This window comes from Cupressus sempervirens, chromosome 1, assembly GCF_028749045.1.
Source record: "Cupressus sempervirens isolate cs-2001-9-10 chromosome 1, ASM2874904v1, whole genome shotgun sequence".
Taxonomy (NCBI): Eukaryota; Viridiplantae; Streptophyta; class Pinopsida; order Cupressales; family Cupressaceae; genus Cupressus; species Cupressus sempervirens.
The window spans coordinates 880,104,971-880,131,276 of NC_143118.1; positions in this window are offsets into that span (position 1 = coordinate 880,104,971).

Sequence of the window (26,306 nt, forward strand, 5' to 3'; positions counted from 1 at the left end):
TCTTTATAAATCGAGTGAATTTCCAATTGAAGTAAAGGATGTTGATGAAGAAGAAGATAAGGAGAAAGATGAGGAAGAAAATGTTGAAGAAGTGACTCATTTTGATAATGAGGAAGATGAAGAGGATCACGGTGAAGAAGCTACCAAGGAAGATAAGCAAGATGATGAGAAGGCTAACCTAGTCAAGACAGATATTGTATTCATTGCCTCACTTCCTTACTCCCCAAGAAAACCATTGATTACATCTAGTATGGAGACAACTTTAGCAAGTTTGGTTGTGACTACTACTAATACATCAAATGTCCAATCACTCTTTGCACCAACCCATCTTAGTATATCATTAATAGAAGTGACTTCCACTTCATCCACTAAGCTATAGATTCCTTCTTCATCTATTGAGTTGAGTTCTTCAATCATCACCACTCCAATTTTGACTTCTTTAGCATTAAGTAAATCTGTGGTAAGCACACTAGTTTTGTCTACTTCAATTTTGGATTCTTCAAGAATTTCTATAAATATCCCATCAGTCAATGCATTATCATTTTTTACTGCAAGCCTGAGTATGTTCACTATTGTTTCTATTCTAAGTACAAAGGCAATAAGTGCAAGGATAGTTGAACCTAAGGTCCAACCGAGTACAAAATTTTTGAAAGGAAAGGAGATAGAGGAAGATATATATTTGGATGAGGAAATAGAAATTCCCAAATGGGATATATACAATCTTTCTGTAGATCAAATGCACATATTTGGTGAACTCCTCTAGAGAAAGGCCAATCAACAAAGATTGAGAGAGGAAAGAGATAGCGATTACAAGATAATAGATGATGCCAAGAATATCTTGACCTAGGAAATTGGAATTAAGGTTGATTATTTTCAACCTATTTTATTTTAGCTTGGAGAAGCAGTCCAAAAGTTCAATGAGGACACTAAAGGTCAAGAAAAGCTAGTTGAAAAGGCTGAAAATAAATTCAATAATAAAGTTTTTGAGCACATTGCTAAGGAAATAGCTATTCATCAAGTTGAGCTTTCAACAATTTTGGTCAATCTTGAGACATCTTGTTCAAATGTGTCATCACTTTTTGTAAAACTATATGATGTCACTAAATATTCCAAGGAAATAAAGGACAAATTGTTCAAAATTGATACTGATCTTAAAGCAAGTGCTCAACAACTGTAACTTGTCCCTAGTTCAAGCTCTACTCATTTAAAGAATATTAGATTTTTGTTAGACTTGCAACCTGAATTATTAAGAGAAGAAGCAATTATCCACTCAACATTGGTTGATATACAAAATATGATCCTTCTAATCATGGATACTATGTAAAAACACATTGTAGATTCAAAAACTCTCATCCATGATTCCAACTTCTCTATTATAAATCACATGATTGAACTCTTAGTAGAAGTGTAAATTGCAATTCATACATGTAAGGTATTGCAAGAAAATTGGGATAAAACTTTAGAAATTACCCTAAAGGTACACTTTGAATTCTTATCTCATTTTGGTGTCTTCATGTAAATATGTTAGAATAAATCTTTAGCATTACTATCAAAAAGGGGGAGATAAGATATAAGATATGGGAGAAATAGAGAAAAGTTATAGGGGGAGATATGTTATGAGAGAAATATGCTATATACTTTACAAAGATCAATTTTGAAGAATATAAAAATAATAGTATACTATACCAAGCTAGTATCACATGGTGATGAATACAAGGTATTCATTTTTGGGCTAATAAGTGTTTTTGTCACTAATGCCAAAGGGGGAGATTGTTGACATATGAGTAAAGTTTGTTATTAGTGACACACACTTATTCAAATTCTATACAACTACTGAGCTCATTGAATAGTTTACAATGCTTTTCATGTAATTTAGTAGCCACCAAGTTCTATAGATGCTACAGAGTCTTTTGGACTAATATTAGTGGTTACCAAGCACATTCAGTCAGTATGAAGTTCATTAGTTCAAATCCTAAATTTTAGTGTATACTAAGTTTATTAGTGGTTGCTGAGTTCATAGTTCAAGTGATGCGAAGCCAATGTTTACCGAGCATTGCAATATCTACCAAGTTTGTAGTTTAGGTGATGCGAATCCAGTGTTAATCGAGTTACTTCATGGTAACCAAGTGATTTAGTGTTTTTTGAGTGGCACAATGCTTACTAAGTTACCAGTGCAAACCAAGTTCAATACTACTTAGAAGTGATCAATATGGATCAAGTCTCTATTGTTAGGATAAACCACGGACAGAAATAAAAAAAAATTACATGCAAATATAACCAATAACAGAAAATAATAGAACACACAGAAATGAACACAAGGCACCAAGATTTAACGTGGTTCACCCAATCCCTAGGCTAGGTCCACCAAACAGCAAGTCCGATCTTATTACAATCTAGTGATTACAACCTGATTACAATCCGTAATCCCTTACAGCTCAATACTGCAGCAAGAACCAATTTCGTATCACAAAATTATATAAAATACCCAACCCTAAGCCCTTTTATACAAGTATTAAACTGCTTTAGGGTTATAACATGTCGGCCATATGTCGGCCATAATATGTTGGCCACTATTTATGAAGTATGTACAGTACTTTCCTGATCAGTCACCACAATCTAACATCTACATCTACCAAGTGCATGAAAATGCCAAGTAGTGACAGTGGATGTCAAGTATTAGAACCTCACCAAGTCAATATTTAGAACCTGAGTGTCTTCATGTTAGCCAATTTTGTAATATTTGTGTTAACTTGTATGATGGTCGACTTTGCAATTTTGTAATTTGGATTAGTATATATATGTAATGTATTATATCATATCCAATGTATGCATATAAGCAAGAATGAAAATAAAAGCATATGTATTATGGATGCAAAAAGTTCAAGTTATGAATGTAGCAGATAAAGAATTATAAAGGCCATATCAGTATAAAGATTAGTAGAGACATATCTATCATAGAAAGGTGATCAGTATACTAAGAAATCTCTATCAACAAACTCAGTTGCAAAATTAGAGATCTACTACTTCATCATAATAGGTGAACTAGTCAAAATCCTCTAACAAGGTAGACCTAATAGTCTTTTCTAAATCTCTTTAACAAGTGCATACTTCATTTTATATCTATAAATTTGCTAACAAGGTGGACCTAGTAGTCCTATTTGCTCCTACCAGAGCAGATCATCAGAAGTGATCAATGTAAGCCTTAACAAGACAACGTTATGCTACAGTATGAAATTTTGTGGGTATCATCCCCACCCCAATTTTACTTTCTATTTAAAAAGTTTTTGGGTCACCAAATCTATGTGTTCAAGTGTTATGAATGTTTTCATTTTTTTAGTTTCTCATGCATGCAATTAGATCAGATGTGATGAACTAAGTGTTAACTGATTTACAAGATTAAGAATTGAAATTGGTAGAAGTTTTAGAAGTTACTAATTCACCCATCCCCTCTCAATAACATAGCATAGTCTTGAATATTTCCAACACATACCTTGTATTGGATTGCCTTTAGATAATATATGAGATTAAGCAACTTGTAGAGCTATAGTCATTGATCCTTGTCTTTGAATACCAACTTGAGAATCATCGATAGAAATGATTTCCTCTAAAAAAAAGGATTAAAGTAAACACTTTCTCTATAGAGGAATTTACCATCCAAATATTTTGAGTACAAACTTGGGGTAAAAGCATCATAAGAGTTTCCTTCATCATATTCCTCCATAAGATCCCCTGCTAACTCATTACTCTTTTTATCATGGTTATTATTCTCATAGAAGTTCTTTGACATAGGGTTTCCTATTTGATGAAAATACTAGAAAAGAGAATTTATGGAAATATATGGAAATGCATTGATTTTTCTTCCTCAAGCTCCTTGTTTTTAGATTGATGGATGATTCCCTCTTCTTTTCTTTGGAGATATTTATTATTATTATTAAAAGAATCAATACAAATTTCCTTTTCTAATTCACCTACTTCTTCTTTATATTTTTCTTTGCATACACTTTCTGATGAATCTCTTTCAATGTTCTTCTTGTAAGGTATTCCAGCAACGAGAAAATTATTCTCACCTTGATTTTATTGAACAAAATATGTAATAGAAACATCATCATCATGACCATCCAAAAAGAATTGGTTCTATCTTCCATCTCTTGCTTCAACATTTCTTAATGTTTGAAGAAAAGAAGGATGAATATTTTCTCGATCCAACTTCTTCCCACCATAGAAAGTCTTTAAGAAACTCATTTGTCCAGGATCAACTAGAATTTTTTTTTGTTGAAACACATGTGTCTGAGAGACATTTTAATTATTCTTCCTTGTTTATTTAGATTAAAGGCATTTTTTAGCAAGGTCTCCTTTATCTTTATATATTGAAACTTTTTTCTGAAAAGGATTCTTGATCATGAGAAAGGAAACCATAATATTTTCCATCTTCTTCTTTGATCTTTTGCAAAACTTGAAGTAAGAGGAGATGAACCATTCTGAGATCCAACCCTCTTTCACCATAGAAACCCTCCAAGAAATCAACCTTTATGGATCCATCAAGAGCTTGCTTCTTTTTTCATGGAAAATATTCATCATCACTATCACTATCACTATCACTTTCAACTTTTCCTTTGTACCAAACCATGATTTGAGTTCACACTTTCAAATAGAGTTTCCAATATTAAATCTTTAAAATAGAGTATACAATATTAAATCTTTAAAACAAAGTCCACATCCTTCATTCCAGGGAAGTTACCTTTTATCATCCAACTTACTGATTATTGGTTACTTGATCTTGGATGTGACCAAGATTTTTTTTATTTCTTCTTGGAATAGAAACTATTCTTTCAATAACCATAACATTTTAACCATTAGGATCTCTTTGCAAGATTTTCCCAAATTCTTCTTCTTCTTTTAGAACTCGATTCACTAGGGGCTCATTTGGTTGTTGGAATATAACCAAAATAGGAAGAGAAAATTAGAATATATTTTGTATTCTATGTTTGGTGCACTTAATCAAAATTGAGAATAGGAATACATATTTCCATTTGCCCCTAAATTGAGCATATTGCCATGCCAAAAAAACCTATTATTGGAAAAGGTCATTCCTATTCTCAATTTGATTTTTCTAAATTATATAATTTTTTGAGGTTTGTGGTTTAGTTTTGGCATATGTGCTTCATATTTTGCTTTAAAATTTATGTTGTTCTTGGCATTTTTATTTATGGTATGCCTTTATTGCAATGACTAAGGTAATAATAGATTTTATCATGAGTGGTCATTTCTCATTTGCAAGAATCTCTCTACTCATATCCACTAGCATAAATTTATGTTGCTTATGATTACCATTCCATGAAAGTTTATTTTATCGGGATCTTTGGAATATCTACCTCTCCCTTGAACATATTCAATGCCTCCACTATGCATAGTCTAAATACAACCATTACATGTACACACAAGATACATGCAAGTAAAAACCTCTCTATTGTTGAATACAATTGACCAATTATGTATTGTCTTTGATTTTACACAAATGTCATACCATTGCTAGTCAAGGTATGTCAAGCTCACTTAGATGATGAAAATAGATTCCTATATCTATTGAGCATTCGAGAGTTTTCCTAGTTCAGAAGATAGTATCTACTGAGTTCACTCGAGTGACAAAGGAGAGTTTGCAAAAGTTGAGTGTTAACTGAGCTCACTCGATTAATGAAGGAAATGTTGGATGGAACTAGTGTTAACCAAGCTCACCTTGTTACCAAAGGAAATTTTTTAATGTGCACTGTTAGCCCAGTTCACTTGGTTAACACAAGAAAATCATTTCTGAGTTAGTGTCTATCAAGCAGGGTCGACTAATGATGGATTTTCTTATTTTGGAATATTAAGTTTAATAGATTTAGTTGTTGGTTCTAGCTGAATGATAAGATGAATATTAATTATTATAAGTTGTTCAAGCCAACTTGACAATTTGTAAAATATAAATATAAGTTCAAGTTGAGGATTGAATGTGTGGAACATACTAGAAGATTTGATAAAGCTTAGAGGAAGAAAATTGGAAGGATAAGCAGAATATCCTTGTTGAGCAACAAAGGTACAATTAATCAGGAAGGATCGAGTATACAAGCCAAAATTGAGATCTGTAATCAGTAATTTAGTTGCATTAGAAATCAGGTCATCTCATTGTTACTTTCTAACCGTTGTAGTAGTGATCTAAATCTCTTAAGCAAGTTAGCTTAACAACTATTTGTAAATCCTCTAACAAGGAGGCATTTATATTTGAAGTGTCTCAAAACCTCTAACAAGGTCAGTCCTAATAGGGTGGTTAAATCATCTAATAGGGTCACACCTAATAGTGTGTTTTTTAACCTTGAACAAGGTTGGCTTCTAACAAGGCTCACTTCAAAATAGTGAAAATTAGTAACTAGTTGCAATTGGTGATTTTTCCCAAATTAGGTTTCCACATTAAAACTTGGTGTCATTTGTGTTCATGCTATTTCTTTCATGTGTGTGAAACTAAGTTAAGTAAGATTAATCATAGATAATATCTTAAATATTTTCATGTTCAACAGTTACCAAGTTATTTTAGTATTTACCAAGTTACAATATTTGCTAGGGCATGTCGAGTGAATGTGTGTTTGCTGAGTTACAACATATTATAGTTTAATTAGATTTTTATTTTGTATTGACATCTAGGGGATCTGGGATTTATTTTAGTGGTTACTAATTCAACCCTCCCCTCTTAGTATAATGTAGGAGCATCTTGGGTTGCCTTGTTGTCCTACTCATTTTTCTTCATTCTATAGTTGGTGTTGAGTTATTGTTGCACTCAATTGGTGCAAAGTTATTGTAGCACTCAGTTGGTGTCAAGTTACTGTAGAACTCAATTCGTGCCAAGTTACTATAGCACTTAGTTGGTACTAAATTACTATAGCACTCACTTGGTGTCGAGTTATTATAGTAGTCAGTTGGTGCTGAGTTATTGTAGCACTCAATTGGTGCCGAGTTACTATAGAATTTAGTTGGTACTAAGTTATTGTAGCACTTAGTGGATATCAAGTTACCCAGTGTATGTTGAGTGACTCTTCATGTCCTGAGTTACCTAGTGTATGCCAAGTGACCCTTCGTGTGTCGCGCTTTCCTATTTATGCCGAGTGTTAGCATTTGGATGTGATTTCTACAAGCTGACTTGTGAGATTTATTTGTATCACAACAATTATGTTAAGATATTTTCTTAGGATGTGTCCAAATCATTGTTGGGTTGGCCTTCCTCTTATGTAATGTTCTAGAATGATCTATAAGCCATTTTGGCAAGTCTATATAGATTTTTTAGGCTTAGAGTTAGGAAAGTTTTTGGAAGAGGATTACAGATCAAAACTTAAAAGAGCAAATTTGTTGTTGGATCTTTGAATTTGAATGTATTTGTATTTGGTCATAAGCTAGAAGGCCTTATAACTGGGCATGTATGAAGATATTTTGATGAAACAATAAAAGAATTTCACTCTTCTTCCTCCTCTGGTTGTTGTTCTTTATGGTTGCTTCCTTTGTGTTAACTCCTGTAGGGTGGTTTGGATAGATGGGCAAGCCTTTGGACCTAGTTATTTAGTCCTTGTTTGCGTCAGGTGGTATCATTTTGATACCTAGGTGAGCCCTTGGCCGTAGTTATTCAGTCCTTGGTTGCATCAGGTGGTATCATTTGGATAGTTGGGTGAGCCTTTGGCCCTAGTTATTTAGTCCTTGCCTCTGTTAGGTGGTATCAGAGCTTTAGGTTCATGCTTGTGGAGATTGAATCATGTAAAACCCTAATTTGGATTTGGTTGTAGGGTGGAAAATTTACGAATTTGACCTATAACTTGCAGAGGGTTTCAATCTTGCAGGAACTTTATTTGTAAAGATGGTTCATGGTAGAGGAAATAATGTTGATAATGCTATATTAGATCAATTAAGACAAACTATAACTAGATTAGATTCTATAGAAAAAACCCAGAGGAGAGCAGAACATCTTGATGATTTAAGTGATGATGAAACAACACAAAATCATTATCCAAAACCTGAAGAAGATCAAGATGAGGAAAGATTATTGCGAGTGTTCTCTAGGGAAAATTCAAAGTTTGTTGTAGAAGTTGTTCCTTATGATGGAAAATTGGATACCAATGCTATGTTGGACTAGATCTCAGATATGGAGAAGTTCTTTGAGTATGCAAGCACTCATGATAATAAGAAGGTGAAGATTGTAGTTACTAGACTAAAAGGTCATGCTTCACTATGGTGGGAGCATTTGCAAACTGATAGACAAAGGAGAGGAAAGGAGAAGATCAAAACTTGGCCAAAGATGGTGAACAACGTAAAAAACAAATTCCTCCCTATTGATTACCAAGTTATCTTGTTGAGAAAGATGAAAAATTTGAAACAAAAGGATGTGACTATGAAAGAGTATACTAAGAAATTCTATACATTGGACATGAGATCTAGGGATGTGGATGATGATGTTGAGAAAATTTCAAGGTATATAAATCGATTGAGATCTAGAATTCAAGATGAAATAAGTCTTGTGAAGTTGGAAAGTGTTGAAGAAGCATATCAGTATGCCTTGAAAGTTGAGGAGATCTTAGAAAAGAAGCATGAACAAAGACAAAGAGGCAGAGACGATAGATTCCAAAGAGGTAGAGGTAGATCTTATCGTGAAAATGGTAGATCTGACAATTTTGTATAGAATAAAGGAAAATCTAAATGGAAGAATGATGACAAAGTCAATACCAAATGGAAAAGTGGTAATTCTTATAGAGGAGGTACTAATTCTTACCGAGGAAGAGGTAATTCTTATTCTAGAGGTGGATTTCATGGTAATGTTCTAGATTTGATAAAGGAAGACATATATATTTTTAATGTAAGTCTTTTGAAAGTGGGCAAGGTAATAGAAATGTTGTGATTCAAGGAGATGATGAGGGTTCACCAAGTGGACATGAGGCTAGAGAAAATCTAATGGTGAGAAGAACCTTATGTAATAAGAGAAGTGATGAAGAACCAATTTTAAGGAGAAGTCTTTTCAAGACAAGATGTAAGATGGCTAGAAAATGCTACAAAGTGATCATTGACAATGGAAGTTCTAAAAATTTGGAATTAGAAGAGTTGATTACAACATTACAATTGTAGAGGCTGAAGCATCCTAAACCCTTTCATGTTTCATGGATCAAAGATGACCATAAGATATTGGTAAGTGAGCAATGCCTTGTGAAGTTCAAAATTGGACATTACTTTGATGAAGTTTTGTATGATATTATGCCTATGGATTGTTTTCATATTTTTTTGGGTAGACCTTAGCAATATGATAGATATGTTGTGCATGATGGATGATTGAATCAATATACTATTTGGATAAATGAGAAGAAATAAACATTGTTGCCTTTGATTGAAAGTCTAGATGAGGTTAGTTGTACTACAATAAAATTTTGCATGGTTAATAGGAAACAATTCAAAAATTAAGTGAAGAAGAATCAAGTCTTTTTTGTGATAGTTCCTTGAGGATTGAGTGTTGGTAGTAATGACCTAGTGATAATAGATAGTGATAGTTGAGTACCAATAGGAATTACAAAATTTTTGACTAAGGACATTCCTGATGGTTTACTACCAATGAGAAGTATAAGTCATTGTATGGATCTAATTCCTGGAGCTAGTTTTCCAAACAAAGAACCATATAGATTGACACCTATAGAGAATGAATAACTTAGCAGACAAGTGCATGAGCTGCTGTAGAAATGTTTGATCAAAGAAAGTTTGAGTCCATGTGTTGTAGCTACTTTATTAGCACCTAAAAAGAATGGAGAATGGATAATGTGCACTGATTCTAGAGCTATTAACAAGATAACAGTGAAATATAGGTATACTATGCCAAGGATGGATGACATAATGGATTTTTTGATTGGAGCGAAGTACTTTAGCAAGATTGATTTAAAGAGTGGCTATCATTAGATCAAAATTAGAGAAGGTGATGAATGGAAGACTACTTTCAAGAATAAAGATGGTTTATATGAATGGTTGGTTATGCCTTTTGGTTTGACTAATGCACCTAGTACTTTCATGAGGTTGATGAATGAAGTTCTGAAAAGCTTTTTGGGCAAGTTTGTGGTTGTTTATTTGGATGATATTTTGATATTCAGTAAGACTAAGGAAGAACATCTTGAGCATATTAGAAAAGTATTGTAGAGGCTAAGAGAGGAAAAGTTGTTGGTTAATTTGAAAAAGTGTTCTTTTATATGAGAGGAGATTGTGTATTTCAGATTTTTGATTTCAGCTGATGGATTGAAGATTGATCTTGAGAAGGTTAAAGCAATTTTGGAATGGCCTACACCTGAGAATGTGGGTGAGGTAAGACCATTTCATTGTTTGGCTAGCTTTTATAGAAAGTTTATAAAGAATTTTAGTGTTGTTTGTAATGATTTGACTAAAACAATGAGGGGAGATAAAAAGGAATTCAAGTGGACACATGGAGCTGATAAGAGTTTTGAGACTTTAAACAAAAGGTTGCTAAATTACAAGTATTGGCTTTGCCTAATTTCAACAAAGTATTTCAAGTTGAATGTGATGCAAGTGGTAATGCAATAAGAGTTGTATTAAGTCAAGAAGGTAAACCTATTGCTTTATTTAGTGAAAAGTTGAATGATGCCAAAAGGAAGTATTTTGTGTATGATCAACAGTTTTATGCTATTGTTCAAGCATTGAAGAAGTGGAGACATTATTTGATTCCTAAGGATTTTGTGTTGTATACTAATCATAAAGCTTTATAATGCTTGGGAAGTTAACATAAATTGAATCAGAGACATATGAAGTGGGTTGAGTACTTGCAGAGTTTCACATTTTTTATCAAGGGAGTTACTAATAGAGTTGCTAAATGACTCATTTTCCCAGTACATTGCACTTCACTTCGTCTTTGATATGGCCCTTCAAATCATTTACTATCATATTTTAGTTCATGGTGGCCTAGAAGACATTCTTTGTTGACTAAAATGAAGGTTGAAGTTCTTGGTTTTGATGAAATGAAAAAGTTGTATAATGTTGATCCTAATTTTTCTAAGGCATGGAGAGAGTGCAGAGCACCAAATCTAATAGATCGCATAAGTAAGTATGATGAGTATTTCATTCAAGAAGGTATGTGGTTCAAAGGCATTCAATTTTGTATTCCTAGAAGCTCTATGAGGTTGAATTTGATTAAGGAAAAACATAGTGGTGGATTGGTTGGACATTTTAGAATTGATAAGACATGGAGTTTGTTGAAAGAGAAGCATTATTAGCCACAAATGTATAAGGATGTTCAAAAATTTGTAAAGAGTTGTGGAGTTAATCAAATGGTAAAATGAGCAAGTCAAAATATTTGTTTGTATACACCTATTACTATTCCTAAGAAACCTTGGAGTGACATCAGCATGAATTTTGTTCTTGGATTACCTAAGACAGTGAAGTGGTACGATTTCATATTTTTTGTAGTGGATAGATTTTTTAAAATGGCTCATTTCATACCATGTAAGAAGACATCTAATGTAGAGCATGTTGCTAAACTTTACTTTAAAGAGATTGTGAGATTGCATGGATTATAGATGCAGGAGCATCTTGGGTTTTATTGCAATCCTACATGTTTGTGGGGGATTTGGATGCTTGGTAGTTTTTGGCACTTGGCACGCTCTAGGAGCTTGGCATGGTCTGTGGAGCTCGGCATGGTCTGACAAATTAGCATGGTCTAGAGCTCGGCATGGTCCTTGTTTCTTGGCATGGTCTAGAACTTGGCATGGTCTTGGAGCTCAACATGGTCTTTGGACTCGACATGGTCTATGGTAGCTTGGCATGGTTTGGAGCTCGACATGGTCTTTGTTTCTTGGGATTTATTGGTACTTGACTTTGTTTTACTAATGCTCAACATGATCTTTGTTTCTATTGGTGTTGAGTTGTATGTGACTTGACTTAAGGCATTTAATTTATGTATGGGTATTTAATTTGTGTTGTGGTTGAGTTGTGGCTAAACCTATATTAAATGTAAGGAATTTAATTTTGTTTTTGATAAACTGGGCTAACTTGTGGCTTAGTTGGGTATAAGTATGGGTCTTGAGGAGTCTTATAGTGAATTCAATTAGGGAGGAAGGAATAAAGTGGAGATGTGAATTTGAAGAGTAAAACTAGGGTTGTGGCTAGAAAACAAGGAGATTGCTTAGTAGGCTTGTGAGCAAAAGTTTAGATTTCCTTGGTGGTTTCTTCTAGATTGTTGTTATGTTATAGATCTGTACTAGCTAAGATTGATTGTAAGTGGATCTTGTTAGATCTTGCAGAACTGATTATATAATTGTTGTTTGTATTTGGCCCAAACCTAGAAGGCCTTATAGCTAGGCATATTACATGTAATTAGTTGTATCTTTGAATAAAGAGTTGTGATTTGGTATTAGATCTTGCTTTTTGTTGTTTCGGTTGTTGTGTAGTGATTAGCTAGGGGCTTGGACATCTCCTTTGGGGATTCTCCTACCTTGCACTATGTCAGATGGTATTAGAGCATAGTAATTTCAAAGTGTGTAGATATATCATTGAAGTTGAGGTAGTTTGCACCAAGACTTGGGTTGAAGAAGGTTGATCTTGTGGCTGATTGATCTTTTGGATTAGTGGATTTGTTGCTTAGGGTTTGCTAATTTAGGAAGATGCCTCCAAAGAGATTCGATCCTAAGGAGATTGATGAGCTATGGAAGAAAGGATCTTAGAGAAGGTTAAAGAGGATTTTAGATCTGAAATAGAGGAGGCTAGGGCAGAGTTCAGATCTTAGAAAGAATTGATGAAGAGTGACATGATTGCTAAAATTGTGAATTCTTTAGGTGGTGTACCTAGGCATGTGGGTACTGAAGATGGTTATGAGAAAGTTGTTGAAGACTTTGAAATTGCTAGATCTAGTGGTGAGGAAAAAATAGATCATGTGGAGAGACCTATTGCAACTAGGGCTGGTTAGTTTACTAGACCTAGATCTCACTTAAAGTTAAAGCATAAGATGGAGGTTTTTAATTTCTCAGGTACTTTGAATCCTAAAGAATTGATTGATTGGATTGGTGAATTGGAAGACTACTTTGAGCTTTAAGATATTGAGTATTCACTTAGAGTAAGGTTGGCACAAACTAAGTTCAAAGGACATGCTACTCTTTGGTGGAAAGAATTGCAAAGATATAGAGAAGAGGAAGGTGAAATAAAGATCACTAGATGGAGGTTGATGGTGACTAAGTTGAAGGTTAAGTTCATTCCTACTGATAATGAAATTCAATTTTTTAAGAGATTACAAAATTTAAAATAGAAGGATATGTCTGTGAGACATTATACAGAGGAGTTCTACAAGTTGACTATTCAGTCTGGTCATAGAGAATTGTCAAAGGAAAAGGTAGCTTGGTACATTAATGTTTTGAGATTCGATATTCAAGATGAGGTTGGTATGTTGAATATTTCTTTAGTTGAGGATTCTTATTAGCATGCTTTGAAAGTAGAGGATAAGATAAAGAGGAAGGGTCAAAGTAATGCTAGATGGAATGATAAATAGGATAGCTCAGCTCAAGCTAAACCGAGTATAGAAAGTGAACCAAGACCTACTGACTAGAAAAAGAGAATAGGTGGAAATTGGTTCTAAGGTAATTTCTTCAAGTGTGGAAAGTAAGGGCATAGATCCTTTGAATTTATGATTGGTAGGAAAACTACTATTATGAATGAGGTTAAAGTCCATGATAGTCAACCTAAGGAAGGGGAAAGTTTGGTAGCTTGACAAGTATTGGTTGGTGAGAGGACATTAGATTCTTGTCAGAGGACTACTTTGGTCAGGACTTGTTGTACGTCTGGTGGTAAAGTTTGTAAGGTGATTGTGGATGGTGGTACTACTGATAACCTTGTTGCTGAGGAGATGGCTCAAAAACTTAGTTTGAAGAGAATGAGACATCCTTATCCTTATAGGATTGGTTGGTTACAAAGTGAACATGCTTCAAAAGTGAAGGAGCAATGCCTTGTTGATTTCTAGATTGGGTAGTATAAGGATCAAGTTTTTTGTAATATTAAGGATATGAATGGTTGTCATGTGTTGCTTGGTAGACCTTGGTAGTATGATTGCAGGGTTGTGCATGACTGTGTGAAGAATGTGTTTACTGGTGAGAAAGGTGGCAGGAATTTTCCTTGATTCTTTTACAGAATGAAGAGCATGGTAGAAGGAACCTAAGTATTGACAGTTGAGTTGAGTTGGCAGATTTTGAGAAGGTTGGAGATTAGTGTGGAAAGTAGGCCTATAGGAAACCTATGATGGATGTGAAGAAGCAAAAGAAGAACAAAGGAAAGAGTGTACAAGTTGAAGACTTGGAGGATATGTGAAGAACTAGTTTGGGATTTATGTGTTGAATCCTAGAAGATGTTCTTCTAGCTACTAAGAACATCTTTTTGAACCTGGGGTGTCTAATGTAGGAGCATCTTGGATTTTCTTGCAATCCTACATGTTTGGGGGGATTTGGACGATTGGTAGTTTCTGGCGCTCGACATGCTCTGGGAGCATGGCATGATCTATAGAACTCAGCATGGTCTAGAGCTTGACATCATCCTTTTTTCTTGACATGGTTTGCAACTCGACATGGTCTTGGAGCTCGGCATGGTCTTGGGACTCAGAATGGTCTATGGTAGCATGACATGGTCTGGAGCTCAGCATGGTCTAGCTTGGGATTTACTAGTGCTCAATTTTGTTTTGTTGATGCTCGACATGATCTTGGTTTCTATTGGTGTTGAGTTATATGTGAGCTAACTTAAGGCATTTAATTTATGTATGGGTATTTAATTTGTGTTGTGGCCAAATTGTCACTCAACCTATATTAAATATAAGAAATTTAATTTTGTTTATAATAAACTGGGCTAACTTGTGGCTTAGTTGGGTATAAGTAGGGATATTGAGAGTCTTCTAGTGAATTCATTCAAGGAGGAAGGAATGAAGTGGAGATGTGAATTTGAAGAGCAGAGCTAGGGTTGCAGCTAGAAAACAAGAAGATTGCTTGGTAGGCTTGTGAGCACAAATTTAGATTTCCTTGGTGGTTTCTTTTGGATTACTATTATGTTATAGATCTAGACTAGCTAACATTGGTTGTAAGTGGATCTTGTTGGGTCTTGCAGAACTAATTCTATAATTGTCGTTTGTATTTGGCCCAAATTCGAAAGGCCTTATTGCCAGGCATATTACATGTAATCAGTTGTATCTTTGAATAAAGAGTTGTGATTTGGTATCAGATCTTTCTTTTTGTTGTTTTGGTTGTTGTGTTTCCACTATGTAGTGATTAGCTTGGACATCTCCTTTAGGGATTCTCATGCCTTGCACTGCGTCAATTACCAAGAAGTATTATTTCTAATAGAGATAGTAAGTTTTTTGGTATTTTTGGAAGACTTTGTGGAAGAAGATGGGTCCTAAATTGAAATTTAGTTCTATATTCCATCCACAAATAGATGGATAGATGGTGGTTGTGAATAGAAGCTTGGGTAATTTATTGAGATGTTTAGTTGGGAACAAGCCAAGTAATTGGGAGAAGGTATTGACACAAGCTAAATTTTCATATAACAATTATGTGAATAGTTGGTGAAGAAAAGATAAGCATTGTAGGAGAAGAATTTGTTGATTTTATGGAGTATTTGCATAAAGAAGTGAAGTTAAGGTTCAAATAAAGTAATTAGAAGTATAAGGAGAATGCTGATAAGTCTAGAAGACATCATGATTTTGAAGTTGGTGATGGGGTGATGGTTCATTTAAAGAAAAGAAGATTTCCTATTGGAACATATAGTAAGCTAAAGATGAAGAAATTTGGACCTTGTAAGATTTTGAAGAAGTTTGATAGTGATAATGCTTATGAAGTTAAGTTACCTGATGACATGAATATATCTCCTATATTCGATATTGATAATTTGTATAAGTATCATGAGTCAGATGGTGAAGTTGTTGTATTAGAAGATTATCCTAAGAAGTAGATTGAACAATTTGAATAGATATTAGATCAGAGAGTTGGCATGAGTACAAGAGGAAAATATTACTATGAATATTTGGTGAAGTGGAAGAATAGGCCTCTAGAAGATGCTTCATGGATTTCTCAATATGAGATGGATTCAACTTAGATTGTAACATCTCAATGATTTAGGAGAATCATTTCTTTCAACTGCAGTTGTCTAATGCAAGAGCATCCTGGGTTGCCTAGTTATCCTACTCATTTTTGTTCATTCTATAGTTGGTGCCAAGTTACTATAGCGCTTAGTTGGTGTTGAGTTATTGTAGTACTTAGTTGGTGTTGAGTTGCTATAGCACTTAGTTGGTGCCAAGTTAGTATAGAACTCAATTGGTGCCGAGTTACTATAGCACTCAATTGGTACTGAGTTATTGTAGCACTTAGTTGGTGTTGAGTTACTATAGCACTTAGTTGGTACCGAGTTACTATAGTACTTAGTGGATGTTGAGTTACCCAATGTATGCCAAGTGACTCTTCATGTGCTGAGTTACCTAGTATATGCTGAGTGACCTTTCATGTGCTGAGTTTTCCTATTTATGTTGAGTGTCAACATTTGGACATGATTTCTATGAGCCAACTTGTTGAATTTATTTTTATCGCTGCATTTATGTTAAGATCTTTTATTGGGATGTGTCCAGACCATTGTTGGGTTAGCCTTCCTCTTATGTTCTAGAATGATCTGTAAGCCATTTTGGCAAGTATATACAAAGTGTTTAGGCTTAGAGTTAGGCAAGTTTTTGGAAGATAATTGCAGAGCAGAATTGAAAAGTGCAAATTTGTTGTTGGATCTTTGAATGTGAATGTATTTTTATTCGGTCATAACCTAGAAGGCCTTATAGCTAGGCATGTATGAAGATATTTTGATCAAATAATAAAATTATTTTACTCTCCTTCCTCCTTTGGTTGTTGTTCTTTGTGTTTGCTTCTATTGTGTTAACTCTTGCAAGGTGGTTTGGAGGGTTGGGTGAGCCTTTGGCCCTAGTTATTCAATCCTTACCTATGTCATAGTAACTCCTCTTATATTTCAAACAATTGGTACTAGAGCTATTTTGGTACTTGTAGAAAGGGTTTCAAGGACTTAAGAAAAAGATCAAGATCTCTTATAGAAGGTAGATTTCAAAACTGAACAAAGATAACTTCAAGGCATGGCAAGAACTCATGAGGCTACACTTGGAAACCATTAGAGATAGAAGGCTAAAAAATCTAGATGCTAATTGGAATTACGATTATTGAAGAAATTGTAGAAAAGAAAAGTCATAATATCATGATTATTGATATTGCCTCATCTCTCAACTATGTTGGATTTGATGAAGTAAAATATTATGGAACTACTCATGAAATGTGGATCAAGCTAAAAGACATCTATGGAAGAGATGCAAATATAAGGAGAGACAAAGATAAAATTCTTAGAGGATAGCTTGATCAGATGAAAATGAGAGAGGATGAAAACATTGCAAAATAAGTAGATAGAATCAAAGCTAGTGTCAATGCTATCAAAGCCTCTAGAGGAACAATTGATGATGTAATAGTGGCAAGAAAGGTACTTAGAACCCTTCTTCCTATCTATGTAATTAAATTGTATTCTATTCAATAGATGAGATGTAATCCAAATCACACCATAACTTTGGATGCACTAGTTGGAAGGTTGACAACATTTGAACTATATAACTATGATAATTATACTCCTAGTTCTAGCAATCTTGAATCTGCATTTGAAGCCAAGGTATCACTCAAGAAGAAAGCCAAAATTTCTAATAGAAAAAAATATAAAACTAAAGAGGAAGAAATTTCTAACAATTATCTTGAAGCCATTGAAACATTACTTGCAAGAAGTATTGTTGGGACTCAAAACTGAATCCTTGATTTTGACTAGCATTCAAAAAATCAAGCCCTATAAGCACTTTTTCATGTGTATGTACCCATCTATCTCTTTGAGGCCTAAAAGGTGTTTAATATTTCTAAAAAATTGAATTTAGTATATCCACTCATCCCATGAAGATAAATTTCCATGTTGAGTCATTCTGTGAAGTTTTGTTTTGAGCAATATTCAAATCTGCATTTTTGCCCAAGTGTCAAACAACGATAGGAGGTCTAGTTTTCATTTGAATATCTTGCACCTGGTAATGTTTCATGACTCACCACTTTTTGAGTGTTTATTTTTCATACCATAGAACTTATGTTTCATATTTTGAGTCATTTTGATATGATTTGACTAGGTTTTGAATCCCTCAAAGTTAGTTGTTTACTATTCTCATGCTTATGGAAATTATTCTAAGTTCTGGAAGGCCCTATTTGACTTGTTATAGATTTGACCTAGTTAATTTAAATGAGAAAATTATTTTTCCATTGTATTCTAGAGGTTAGAGACATGTTATTTTTCAAGTTTGAGCTTATGAAAAATCTGTTTGATTAGTTTTCGAATGTAATTCCCAATTTATAACTTTTTACTGGTGTTAAGAAAGGAAGATTTGACAGTACTCGTATTCGAGATGTCATAAATATAAATCCATGATAGGTGAGAGTGAATGGATTGTACCATTTCATTCTACTCTAAAAATAATTTTTAAGTGTGCCAGTTTGCAATTTTTGATGAATTCGTCTGCACACTTTCCCAAGTCCATTCCATTTGCAAAAATTAGTTTTTTGCCAGCATTTCCAATCTGCAAATTCTAAGTAGCCCATTTTGACCACTTGCCAAATGTGTCTAGATATTCATCATGAACCCAAACCATGTCCTCATGACAGTGAACCATTGCCCCAGTTTTCGTTCCTCCAAGTGTCAAATTGCCCTATTTTAAAAGCCAAATCTAAACATGTTTTATGGTTTTTTGACATGTTTTTCTTACAAGAAGTTCTAAGGATGCAACTTTGAGAATCAATATATTTTGAGTGAGAATTCTTCATGAGTTGAGATTCAACAAGGAAAGAGTATGCAGAAAAAAGAATTAGTTTGTCTAATTTTTGAGCCTAGTTAGGTATTTTGGTCAGTTTTTTAAGCCAATCAAATGACCCCTTCACACAAAAGTTACAGTTGGAAAAAAGTTATAAATTGAGTTAAAAAATGATGGTTCAATGATTAAGTTCAAAATTGATTAGTATTGGATGTTCATTAGAGCATTTTAAGAAGTCAATTTTTTGAAATACAAAATTTCTTTTAGCTAGACCCTTTTTGGACTTGATTGATTTCGCTAGATCAAAAGAAGAAAAGTAAATTGCTCAATAATGAATTCTAAGAAAATTGAGGAAGTTTGTTTCAAGAAAATGGGAAATGCACTTGATAATAGAGTAGATGTAAATGTCATTCTCCATGAAACAAAGCTCATATGATACATGGATCATAAAGATATTATCACAATTAATGATATCATTCGATCACCTTAGAAGGAAAATTTTAATGATGATTATACTGTGTATGAACTCATGGACATAGATCTATACCAAATAATACATTCCTATTAGCTCTTGACAAATGATTATTGTCAATATTCTTTGCATCAATTATTGAGAGGGCACAAATACATGCATTCATAAAATATTCTTTATTAAAATCTAAAGTTGAGTGATTACCTCTCTAAACGCAAACTATAGTTCCCCAAATGATTCCTTTTATCCATCTCAAATTAGTGCTCTGCCTTGTTCATTCATGGATATTCTTTAGGGGTCATATCTCACAAGTTTTAATAAAGAAGGAGGTTGGAGATGGATCAGCTATTATTGTTAGGAAAATATGAAACTCAAAGTGGATCCTTGATGAAATTAGGGGTGTTGAGCATGCACCTATATAGCTGTCTCTTTCCTTCTTACCATCTAGGAAGGATAAAAATGCAATGATAGAACATGCCAAGAGACATAACCCCTCAAAAATGGAGGCTATTGGTTGAATGGCTACAGCTTCAATATTCCTTCAAATATTAATACATATAGAGAAGATAGAATGACTGAAGACTTCAACTAGCAAGGTCTGATTTTTTATTCTCTATAAAGAGAAGAGCATACTCTCTACTTGCATACTGACTCTCTAAGACTCTTAGACTAACAATGACTGATGCCTATTATGATTTTGCATGAGCTTATTTATAGCTACCTAGTAGGTAATAAGCTATTGGGAACTTGGTGATTGGGTAAGGTGGTATTTCCTTAAAGTAATGATAGTGATGGCCATTTACAAAAGATATTCCCACTAACTATTAGTACTATCACATGATGAACTATAGACTAGTGATGGTAGTGGAAGAGTCAATTCTCCATGATAAAATACATCTTCCCATGTGATTGATCTCCACATTGCCAATAAAGTGAACTAGAGGAGAATATTCCAATCATGGTTGTTGTCATCATATACTAAGTGGGGTGAAAATTAAGATTCCCATCTTAGTCATAGTTTAGTGATGACACAGACACAAACCTCAAGATCAAGATGATGATCTAGACTGACTTTATTAGGACTAGCATAATTAAAGAATTTAATAACTTTCATAGTGTGTAGGGCCACACATGTGATCTTCCATGTGAAGAAGGGTCTTCAAATTACATCAAGGAAAAGTAGGTACTAATGGTCACTCTACATCCAAACAATAGTGAATTTGCCACTATTATCATTGAGATAATTTGGTTGTGTCATGCTTCCCAAATTTACTAGAATATCTATAGCATAATTTTCATAGTGATGAAACTTTTGATTCATGCCTTGAAGCAAACATTGTCTTTGAGAAATATGGTGGAGAGAGGAGAACTAAACATTAAACTCCTTTTCTAAATAGAAACCATAGTATGGAGGTTGAGAAGGGTTGACCATAAAAACTCTAGGAGCTTGCCAAGTGAGATAATCTGCAACTATATTCTCTTTTCTTGGAATATGTTAGACTTCATAATTATATTGGTTTAAATATGCTTGCCAATGAACATACTTTCCTCTGTCATCTTTTCTACTATGGTCATTTGTTTTGAATGTGAGAAATTTGGTATAGTCTATTCTGATGATGAATTTTGGTAAATGCATCAGGTTTAAAGCAAGTTTCTTAAGACAACAAATTACACCATAAATTTCTTTGTCAAAAGAGATCCATTTTTTGATATTAGTAGGGAATACTTCATTAGTGTATTTAGTGATGTATTCTTTGTTATCTTTAACAAAGCATAAATATCCTCCCCAGGCTACATCAAATGCATCTATGTACAGGATAAAATTGTGTGTGGTAGGCCCTATTAGTATGGGAAGATTGTAAATTTTATACTAGATCTTTTGAACTACTTCAGTATGAATAGTTGACCATTGTGGTTTCCTTTTCATTAGTAGTTGTTGTAGTGGCTCTCGATCAAAACTTGCATTTGGATAAAAAATATTTACATAATTCAAAATCCCTATGAACCCTTGTAGCTTCTTAGTATTTAATGGAGGCTGAAATTCAAGGATCTTATTTTTGATATGAGGTTGAAGTTGAAGCTGTCAAGTGTTAACTATCATTCCTAAAAATCTACAAGAGTCTATGCACCATTGGGTCTTTTGTAGGGATAGAACAATCCTAGAATCTAGACATAATTTATAAAAAATGTTTAGATGAGATATATGCTCATCAATATTTTTACTAAAGACTAAAATATCATCTATGTAAACATAAAGAAAATCTTTACAGCATTTGAAGATTTTTTCCATTCTCTCTCTAGAAATATGAGGGTGCATTCATCAAGCCAAATGACATGACAGTCCATTCAAAATGTTTGAATGGATAAGTACATGCAATCTTGGGTTGGATCTTCCTTCTTGACATGAATTTGATAAAAACCTAATTTACAATCAAACTAAGAGAAGATCTTTGAATTAGCAACCTTTTGTAACATATAAATTTTATATGGTATTAGATAAGGGAATGAAATTATTATATCATTTAATGGTTTATAATTGTTTACCATCCTTTTCTTTCCTCTCTTCTTTTCTAATTCTTTATTAACCATAAATGCATAATAAGTAAAATAAGATTGAGAGTGAACAATATACTTCTCTTTCTTAAGTTCTTTGATTTCTTATTACATGTCATTGTAGTCATGCACTAGAATGGAAATCTTTTTCCTACTTTTCATTTTTGATTTTGCCTTGATTTTTATCTACGTCTCTAGCATCTCTATTTTACAAAACTTTTTTGTGTCTTCAAAACAAACACTTTGAATGAGCAAGGCTTTTAGATCTATAAGAGGTTAAGAAGTCTATACCATATTGATAGAAGGATGTTTTTGTAAAGTATAGACTAATCTGGGAGTACTAATTTTTTCTCCTTGAAGAGTAAACATGATTCTCTTCATTGTACAACTATAAGGTGTATATCTATGTATGAAATTTCCTCCAAGTAGTACATCTATGGGTATTTTTTGCAAGGAAAAGAAATCACATTTAAATTTATTTCCTTCTATTTGTAAAGTTTGTTGATGATAATATTTGTCACAGCTAAACTAGTTACCTTATACGTCATAGGTAGTATATATAGTTTTTTCTATTAATTGTTCCTAATTATTAAGGACTTGTATTTTTTAGAAAGAGAGGGAGGCTCCAGTATCAATCTAAGAATCATATTGCTTGCCATTAACTAGAACATTAATGTACTAAGAAAATTTTCCAATAAGGAGATGTACTAAATATTGTGGTTCTAGTAGTAGAGTAGGGTCAGGTAATACAATCATTACCATTCTTGTTGTACTAGGATCAGGAATATCAAAATTGACAATATCTTCATCTTCATATTTTTCCTAGGTTTTAGAGGAGAATTCATAAAAGCTTAGGCCAGAGTAAGAGGGTCCTTCATCTAAATACCTAATTGTAATGCTATATTTTTTGCTAGGGATAACTTGCTTAGGATTGGAGAGATCATGGCATGTGGTCAAGGCTTGTACAATATGGTCTAGCTATGGTTCAAACTTATAGAACTTCTTTTACTTTTGTTCTATTCTAACAAGATTGAACATAGGGGCCTATTGACATACCTGTTCAAAAGGTTCTATAGTTTGATACATATTGAAATTTTGGAATTCTTTTATGAGGCTACCAAAATGTGGTTTTTTTTCTAACAGTGGCTGGTATGACATCTTTGGTGGTTGTTGATGCTGAAACAAATGGGAAAAATAGGCAGCTTCATCTTCATCATCATCATAATGCTACCATTTATAATTTCTTCCTCCTCTATTATTGTTATTGCGCCAATTGTTAAATCAACCTTTTCTTCTTCTAGAATGATTCATGTAGACACCCAATAGATTCTCATCATCTTCTTCTTCAAGATGTTGTTATGTTGCCTATAGGGTAGTAGCAAGATCTTCGAGAAGAGCATCATCTTCTTTAGACACTTCTTCTGCATCTTCTAAAATAGGTTCAAAAATGTTATCTTGCATATATAAATCTTCTTCTTCATCTACAACATCCCACCATGCTACTACAAATATAGCAAATGATTAGATTAGATTATGGACAAGGATGAGAATGCTTGCAAAGGAAGCAATTTTTAGATGAATAAGATTTTTGGTGAGGAAAGGAGCAAGGCTGTAAGAGAAGTTTCTTAAGCTTTCAATGTTTCTTTCTAGCTCTGCGCTAAGTTTTAGTGAAAGGATTGCAACCAAAATTATCAAGGAATGTGGGTGCAATGCATTGTGCTTCATGCTTAGTGAAATTTTACTAATATTTACTATTATCAATGAACTAGAGAATTTGGTCTTTGGAAAACTAAATAAGGTAAAAAATGTAGCATTCTTTGAGAGTAAGGTATCTAAGATCTAAATATTGCATGACCTTATCAAAGATTTTGTATGGAAAACCTTCAAGATACTTTGTCTTTTTGAGTGTGACATGTTCTTCATTAGTCAATTGATATAGAAATTTCCTAGAATGGTTTGAGTGAGAAAAGAAATCTTTTAGATCACAACATTTCATCTAAAGAATATTCTTGATTATCCTTTCATGTCAATTACTTAACTTAGGGTAGAATTCATTTACTAATTCATTCATCAAATAGTTAAAAGGAATTAGTTATACTTGTTGTTGTACAATTTGTCCTGTTTGATTTACAAAAATCTGAACAACAAATTTCTGATAGACTTTAGCATCCTTGTTAGTAGTTGATTTACTGTTCCACCATGATCTAGCAATTCCCCATAAATAATTTAATGCAAATCTGCATGTGTTATCTTGGTCTATTCTAGATAGGGTTCCTATTATCAAAAAAGGGTTGATCCAACATTCAATTTTTTTCTTTGGATCATCATCGTTATCAATGTCTAGATACCAAGGTTGTATGTTATAGCTCATTCTCATCATCAGAAGATGATCTTTCCTAGAACTCTTCTTAGGGACTTGTAGAGAGGTTGGTAGTACTAAGGCTATCTAAGTAGACATCTTTTCTTGATTGACTAACCAATCAAGAGATGTAAACAACTCTTGTAAAAAATGATCTACATTACAAAGACTTCTAATAAGAGCATCATGATTTTAATGGTTATGCTCCACATGTGTAGTAACAAATTGTAACTCATTAGCATTTTTGTGTACATTATTAATAAGTTCTCTTGTTTTTGTCTTAATTTTTCTCAAGGAGGAGTCTTTTACTTCTACCACTTTGGTATGATTTTCTATAGCAATGTTACCTATTTTTTCTACATTGGTGTTAACTATAGTTAAGGACTATTTAATATAAATGACATCTATACAAAGTTCATATATATTTTGTTGTAGGTGATCACAAAATTTTGAAATAAAGTTCTTTTTCTTATGGTCAACAGAAGGTTCCTTTTCTTCTTCATTTTTTTGGCTGAAAGACATAATAAAACATTGATATTGTACCATGTTCATGTTTGAATTGCCCTTTTATAGGTGGCCATCTATCATTCTGATAATATTTATTTTCTTATTCTTTGTACCATTTAAGGGTTTCTAATTTATGTAAGGGATTAATCATGTTTACAAAAGGATGATCCTTTTTAATCTTTTCTTTTCCCTTATTTGTTCTAGCTTGAATTGGTCCAGGAATCTAGGGACTAGAATTCAGAGGATCTTCATGCTTAATTTATACAAAAATTTGACCTTTCTTTTTGCTAGATGTGCTTCCTTGAGAGTTAAAAGAGGAACACACATTAGAATCTGGTGAGATAGAAACAAATGGGTTCATTGTCTTTATAGACAAAGATCTAGGCAATATATTTCTCTGGTTATGAGATACATGGTGTACCAATTTTGTTGCTTCTAACAATCTAGGTGCAACATTTTGTATATAGTCAAGTATCCATCTTACAGGGATATCTATGGTATTTACATGACCCTTTTGAAGTTGGGCTTCTCCATTTAAGGTTCTGGCATAAGGCAAGTTATCTAATATAGCAGGATTGTTCATATTTGTCAAACTGTATAAGAATTGTATTTGGATAGAAGCATATTTGAAAGGACCAAACATATTCATTCCATATAATGAACTAAACACACCCCAACAATTTAAAGAACCATATTTGACTTTAGAGCTAGACTTATCTCTAGTTTCTACTATCAAATTAGGATAATACAAGAAACACAATTTTTTTTGTCATTCTTGATAGGCTAGACAACTGGCACACATCATTATAATTGACTTGTCTTCTATCACATAGAGCTAAAGATCATATAGGGCATATGTTTTTTGGTACCAATGATCCTATGATTACCTATATAGCTCCAAAATGCTAAAATTTCATTTCCTGATGACTTCTAATATACTCAATTTCTTTAGGAGGGAAGATAGATAACATTTTGGTTTGGAATGTTTGAGTAGGGTCATATTCTAAAGTAAGCTCTACCATTCTCATGCAAGGAATCATAATCAATCTAGCTAAAAGATACAACTCCATATACTCAGCAGAAAACAAATCCTATAATCAAACACTAATGCAATGTGTTGCAAGTGGGTGAAACAAAGTGAAGGATGCCCTGTTTCCAAAAAGAATGTAGAGGAGACCTTGCTGCTGAAGATTGAAGCTACCCAAAGTATAAATTTTAAATTTTTGAGCTTTTTCAAGTAAAATACAAGCCATGTTGAAGGAGAATGGATGAATGGAGTGTTTTTCAAGTCAGTAGGATGCTTAACACAGAAGAGTATGATTATTGTCTAACTTTTCTTTTCCTCTTCCCATTGTGTGCCATCTTTCTTAGGTGTATCCAAAGGACCTGGCCTCCCCCTCCATCATTCTAGTCCATAATGAAAAAGGTGATGTCTAGTGTGAAAATAAGAGTTTCTATTAAAAAGAAACAAAAAATCTCACATTTGTAGCACTTCCCTCCACCTATTGTCATTGACCAAGTGA